The sequence below is a fragment of the Panthera tigris genome, chromosome E1, assembly GCF_018350195.1.
Source record: "Panthera tigris isolate Pti1 chromosome E1, P.tigris_Pti1_mat1.1, whole genome shotgun sequence".
NCBI classification, from domain to species: Eukaryota; Metazoa; Chordata; class Mammalia; order Carnivora; family Felidae; genus Panthera; species Panthera tigris.
The window spans coordinates 57,971,966-57,978,832 of NC_056673.1; the positions used below are offsets into that span (position 1 = coordinate 57,971,966).

General features: G+C 60.0%; 1 protein-coding gene across 4 annotated transcripts in view; it reads right to left on the reverse strand.

Moving 5' to 3' along the window:
• Positions 1–5,407, reverse strand: part of CANT1 (calcium activated nucleotidase 1) — a 30,171-nt gene extending 24,764 nt beyond the window's left edge. For 3 of the 4 annotated variants that reach the window (XM_042965587.1, XM_042965585.1, XM_042965592.1), the window contains exon 1: positions 5,309–5,407. The gene's annotated coding sequence lies outside the window, so the exon portion shown is untranslated. Of the gene's footprint in view, positions 1–4,475; positions 5,245–5,308 lie in introns of those variants that run through there. The other variant, XM_042965586.1, reaches the window with a different exon arrangement.
• Positions 5,408–6,867: the final 1,460 nt, after the last annotated feature.

Genomic DNA, 6,867 nt, shown 5'->3' on the forward strand with positions numbered 1-6,867 from the left:
GAAGAGGCCAGGCCAGGTTGTCCCCTACGGCCTTGGAGGGAGCACTCGCCAGCTCACACCTTGACGTCGGCCCAGTGACACCGACACTGGCTTTCTGGCCTCCGCGTTGGGAGAGAATAAATGTGTGTGGTTTCCAGCCACGTTCGTGGTAGTTTGCCACGGCAGGGCCCCAGGAACACACACACCTCCTCCCACGTCGTCCTCTGTGCTGCCCCCTGCGACCACGGCTCCACTCTGAGCTCCTGGGGGGAAGGGGCTCTGCTCCGCCAGGCTAGTCCCAGCCCCTGACTGGCGGGCAGAGCCTGGGGCCCCACCGCCTTTTGGGAACAAGAGAACGACAGTGGGCTCTGTCTGCCTTCCAGAAAAATCCCTTTAGCTTCACGACTGGATTAATTTCTCTCTGGACCAAAACCCAACCTCTGAAGACAGCCCTCCATTAGTGTCCTAGGGGCTACTTTTATTTTGTGGAGATAAAATCAGATGTCTTTCCATTTGCCCCCCCACCCCAAGCCCAGGCTGGTTCAGCACCCAGAACTCTCAGAACCGATGGGGCCTGAAGCGTCTTGTTGCCAGAGTCCTGGCGCAGTGCGGGGCCTCGCGTTCGTATTTAAAGGAAACACCACCACCTCCGTCCACCACCACAACCCCAAACGTGCAGCCATGAACCCCAACAGAAACGCGCCACGAGGGCAACAGCGAAACGGACAGAGCCGCTCCCAGGAGAGGGCCCGGGTGAGGCTCTCTCTCAAAGAGGATCTCTTTGCCCGCACTCCTCAAAGCTCTCCACAGTTTAAATGTTTGCTTTATCGTGACAACCAGGTCAACCCCACCGTCTGCGGCATAATGGGCTGATCCTACACAATCAGGAAAGTTAGAACCTAGTTGCTACGGCAAAATGTCACACAGTCTCTGGCTGGCCACGCTCGCCTGTTCCGGATCTCCCTTCGGAAACCCGGGGGCCGCACCCCTGCTGGCCTCCCTTCTCCTGCGCCAGCCGCACCGCCGGGAGAGGTCCCGGGAAAGAGCCACCCGGGGGGACAACCACCACCTGCCCCCCCCGCGGGGGCTCCAATCCTCCTTCCTTCTCCACCCCCTCTCTCTTAGACGGGCACCAAGAACGGCTCACTGCCTCGCCTACATCTCTGGTTCCTGTCGCCAGCACTTCCTTGTAACACAGGCCTGAGCGACGAGGTGTGACCCAGGGTCTGTCCACTCCCAAGCGGGTCCCCGGACTCCGGACCCTGCTAGGGAGACGCTCCCGCCCGAGCCCCAGGAGGGAGCAGCCACCCCTACCTTCTCACGCCATCCCCAGGCCGAGACAGGACTCCACATAAAGCTGAGACGACAGGCGCGGCCACTCCCGACAGAGCCCACAGCCAAGAGGGACTCTTTCCCCGCTTCCCTCAGGACAGGTGTGTGACAGGTGGCAGAACCAACAGGTTTAGCTGCAGCTGCCAGAGCAAACCTCCGCCCTTCCAGGATCTAGGCTCAGGCGCTGCCTCACCCCTGCACGGTGGCTGGCTCCCCTCCCCCAGCACGGCCCCGGTCTCGGAACTGAACGGTCCTAAGAGGGCACACGTCCAGGCAGCAGGGGGGAGCTGGCTGCCCACCGCACCTCCTGGTTGGAGAAAAGAGCTGAGGCTGCCGGCCCTGAGCTCCTCAGAGTGACAAAGACAGAGGCGAGGGCTGGCGGGCTCCGGGACTCCAGAAATGCCGGGAGAGTCAGGGAAGCGAATGTCGAACACCCACTGGGGCCAGGCTCCTGGAAAGCATTACCGGGCTCACGGCATTCTTCCTCCTTGCACTCAACAAGGAAACTGCACTTCAAATTTGGACGGGGTGAGAGGCACAAGGAAACCAGGAAGGAAAAAGTCACAGCGGCCAAGCATGTGCTTTAGGGACTGAGGCCCTCCTCCCAGATCATTTCCTTAAAGGCCCACACCCTGGATCCTACTAAATTCTGCATCTCCCACCCCCTTTCTCTGCAGACAGCAGGCACTCACAGCTGCCTCCTGAGTCAGGTTAAATACACCTCAGAACAACTTCTTTTTCAGCCCTGTTTTTGCTTATAGTCAACTACCTGAGAGAAGCGAGCTTCTGTGGCTGCTGTGACCACTCCGGGCAGGTGTGGTGCTTCAACACTGCACACTTATGTCATAGGCCTGCGGGACAGAAGTCTGACGGGTCCCGCTCGGCTAAAATCCAGGGCTCCCTTCCCTCAGAGGCTCCAGGGAGAAGCCTCTTCCCAGATGGTTCCGGCTTCCAGAGATGCTTGCGTGCGGCCCCTGCTCATCCTCAAAGCAGCAACGCCGCATCTCTCTGAGCCTCGCACGCCCTCCCCCCTGCTCTCCTGTCTCTGCGTCCACTTGCTCTGTGGCCCTGGGACTAGGCTGGGCCCGCCTGGGTCATCCAGGATGCGCCTCCCATTTCAAGGTCAGCTGACTGGCACCCTTCCTTCCATCTGCTACCTTCGGCCCCCTCTGCCACCTCATACACCTGCAGGTTCTGGGGGTCACGATGTGGACATCTTGGGGGGCCATCATTCTGCCGGCCACAAGAAGGGAGACGGGGCAAGAAGCCTCAGCTTCCCGGGGGCCAGGACCCTCCACACACAGCCTCAGAGACTGTATTTACTGCATCACGGTAGGGCCGTGTGTGATGAACTCGTACCATCAGGAGCAGTTTCAGCAAAAGTTACCCTTCCGGTTGAAAGCAACGTCCCAAACAACGCTACTCGTTATCAGAGAGCCTGAAGATAAGGGGACACAATAAAAATCCCACCATCCACCCAAATCACGGCCTGCTCCTGTAGACGGTGGGGTCGCACCTGCCCGAACCCATCTTCTCTCCTGCTCTGCTGGTGCCCGGCTCCCAGGATGCAGCCAGCGGTCAGCCCTGCCGGACCCCCTGAAGCCATTCTGGATGCGCTCTGATCTGACACTCACATCCCCACCGTCACCCGGTGTCGGCACAATGCCATCTGGGTCCCCGCTCCTGCCTTATTCCCGTGGCCTGCTCCCACGGAGGAGAACTGCGCTCTGCATAGGAACCCCGAGCAGCGAGTTCCGTTTCATTACTGCACTTAGTACAGATAAACAAGTGGGATTCGAAGGAAACGCAGACAAAAAGAGAAAACCGAACGTATTCCCAGATCGCTCTATTATCAGGATTTCTCTTTTTCTAAGTAATTGTCTTCGTCTCGCAAGAGGGAAAATCAACAAAGGAGTCCCGAAACATCAAAACAAACGTTTTGCGTTCCCTTAGTGTTGCCGTTTAAGCAGAGCCTTCCAGAAAACCTCCACGGTCCAGAGCACTCGCGAAAGGAGGGCAGTACTTTCTGGATTGTCCTTCCAGTATCCCAGGTACCGTTCCTCAAATGTCTACACAACACAGCAACGGCTTCTCTGTCCCGGTGCGGATCCATTTCAGGACTCTGGACCACATTCTCAGAGCTGGGCCGTCCCGTTTCTGAACAAGAAAACACTAGAGCATCTACAGACCTGCCCTATATGGTTGCCTCGAGGCCCGCCACGTAGCTGCTCAGAAGCTCGTACGAGTCCGATGGAAGGGGCTGTATTTGTGAGCCTGCGCGAGGCTGCCTCGTGGCCACACGCGGGGAGCTGGACCTGTCACGCTCGGGTGGTCCTCACTCCCTCGGTGGCTCCATTCCCTTGCACGGCGGATTACGTGCAGTTGGGCTGGCGGGCAAACATCTCCTCAATTATCAATTGCTTAAACCAACATTTGCTACACGGTTGGGGGCCACGGGAAGTATGGCCAGAACTGCGTCCGGGGTACAGTTTTGGGGGCAACGGGGCTTTCAGCTAACACAAGGCACCAAATACTCAGACGTCCACCTCAACTGAGGGATCGCAGGGGACACGGTGGGGTGCCCACACACCTGTGAGTATGTGACTTTCTCCCCCACCCTGCCGCCTAACATGCTTTCTGCGATCCGGCTGACCCGGACGGGAAACCGCGACAGGACTGAGACTCCTCTGTCTGGAGACCACTCCCGTGGCCGCCTAACAGCGCCTGAACAAATCCGCGCTTCACCTGAGTCCCCTCCCGGAGGACGCTCGGGCCGGCACAGGAGGAGACGCCCCTCCCGGGTCCCGACGGCAGAGGCCCGGCCGGTCAATGTATCTTTCAGCACGGCCCCCAGGCCTGAATAGAAGGCTCATTGAGGCCGTCAGGGAGGGGCCCGGGGAGGCCACTGGCTGTTCTGGAAGGAGCCCCGCTGTGCCCGCGGGCTCTGGCTGGACTGCGCCTGTGGGGTGGGGCCAGGAGCTGCGTGGGGGGGGGGGGGGGGGGCTGCAGAGACTCTAGGTTCCCGAAGGTGACGACGCCATGCTTCTGCCAAGTTTGGGTCCTTGCCCTGAACAGCCAGCGAGAGTCGGTGGACGTCGGCAGACGCCTGTTCCCAAACCTCTGCGCTGTTGGAAACGTAGTAGGGAGAGACGGCGAGCACATACCCGGAGACAAGAATGACAGACGGAGCCGAGACACTGGTTTCCTGGGGACACTAAGGTGCTCGCGAGAAAGGTGTATGTGGCAGACAGAAGACGGACTGCGAGCGCTAGGGGCCTGCCAGGCCTGGCGACACGGAGGGCAAAGGAAAGGCCCCAAGCAACAGGGGTGGAGGAACCCAGGGATGCCACGGGGGGGGGGGGGGGGTGGACAGCTTGGGTGCAAAAGGAAGGTGAGCTGGGCTGAGGGGAAGGAGAGGAAGGCCTGGGTTGGGGGGGGGGAGGCTGGCCTGCTGCAGGTGCGCTAAAGTGCCAGTCTGAGAGGGGAGGAGAGGCCAGGCGATCATCGAAAGGGCAGATCGCGGTGGGGCAGGAAGGGATCGCGCTCAGGGACAGCTGTCCCACGTAAGTCAGGAAAGGAACGTGTCCTGCAGGGTCGGAAGTGGTGATGTCCCACACTAGTCAGAAGGGGGAGGTGTCCTGCACTAGTCAGAGGGGTGAGGCGTCCTGAGAGTTGGAGGGGGTGAGTCCCCACGAGTCAGAGGGAAGAGGTGTGTGGCACCAGAGGGGGGAGGTGTCCTGAGAGTTGGGAGAGGGTGTGAGTCCCACGAGTCGGAAGGGATTGGTGTCCCGCACTAGGCAGAGCCAGTGAGAGTCCTGCAAGTCTGTCAGGTAGGTGTCTCACAAGTCGGAGGGTGGAGTGGCCCCCGCCCGTCGGAAGAAGGGGACCGTTCCTCGGCGTCTGAGGGCCACGGGCAGGACGCGGCGGGGTGAGAGGGCGGCGGCGCGGGCCGGTCGCGAGGAAGGGCGCGGCGGCGACGGGTGCAGCTGTCACTCACCCGGTGCGGCCTGGCTCCGGGGCCCGCGGGCGGCTGGGCCTCGCTGCGGCAGGGCCGGGACCCAGCGGGCGGCGACTTCCGCCCGGCTCGCTCGCCGGGTCTCCGGGACGCGCTCCCGGCAGCCTCGGCTCCGCGGCTGCGCGCCGGCGCGGGCGCGGGCGGGGGCTGCTGGGAGTTGTAGTTTTTACTGCTCAGCGAGCCGGGGCGAGGGCCGGGGCGAGGGCCGGGGCGAGGGCCGGGGCGAGGGCCGGGGCGAGGGCCGGGGCGAGGGCCGGGGCGAGGGCCGGGGCGAGGGCCGGGGCGACGCAGACCTTCGCGCTGCCGGAGCCGCAGGCCCTTTCCACCGCTTTCTAGCGGAAGGCTGGCGGAGCAACGGCGGGAGGCGGCTATCAGTTCTCCAGCCGAGATTTGAGGACCTCTTGCCTGGCCCTCTCGACCCTTGTGGTCTCCCGGGAGGCGGGGGAGCGCGGACCCCTTCCTGCCACCCTCATCAGAGAGAGCCCCTCTCTCCTCGGCCCTTCTAATCCGCCACGTTGGAAAGCTGCTCGGGTTCCAAAGTAAAGATCTGGGCTCAGGGCTGCAGGCTGGAGTGTCCCAAATAAGGGTATCCAGTTCGTCCTGTTGCTCTGGTCCCCTCCTTGGCCCCTGAGCTATTTTGATGGACATCCCTGCCCTCCACCCCCAAGTCCTGCAAAGATGCCCATTTTAGCAGTCATGAAAAAAGCCTGGTAGCAGTGAAGTGTCCCACGAGAGCTGAGAGCTAGGCGAGGGTCAGAGCTGCGGGTCTGCACCTCCAGCCTCTGCCTGCGCGCAATCACCCATCCCTCCCGGGGGAGCCTTGCATTAGGTAACAGGCGCGAGAGAAAAATTCAGATTCTGTAAATGGTGTCCAGTAATAATAACCCTCTCGCCCCTGTTCTGCATTCCTTGCCCAGAGGCGATCACCATTACTAGTTTGTTGTGGTTATTGTCAGAGGTATTTCGGGACACACAAACAAATCATGAACACATACCGTTAAATTTCCTTTTTAAATTAAAAAAAAAATTTTTTTTTCACGTTTATTTATTTTTGAGACAGAGAGAGACGGAGCATGAACAGGGGAGGGGCAGAGAGAGAGGGAGACACAGAATCGGACGCAGGCTGCAGGCTCTGAGCCATCAGCCCAGAGCCCGACGCGGGGCTCGAACTCACGGACCGCGAGATGGTGACCTGAGCTGAAGTCGGATGCCCAACCGACTGAGCCACCCAGGCGCCCCTAAATTACCTTTTTAAAAAGCCGAATGGAAATTTGCTAAACACTCGGTTCTGCATTTTGGGGGGTGGAAAGGGGACAAACCCTTTTGGAATTCACTTGTTTCCCGTTGTGCTAAACTGAGTCCTAACTACATATCATATATTACTATTATCTTTAAATGATTTTCAAACCTTGCATTTACCGAACTATCTGTATCTACATATGCCTTCCAGCTTGAGAAAGAAAACGCTGGCCCTGCTATCCTGAACGCTCTCCATACTCTTCCCTCTTCCCAACCCCTCTCACCCCAAGATCACCCCAGTG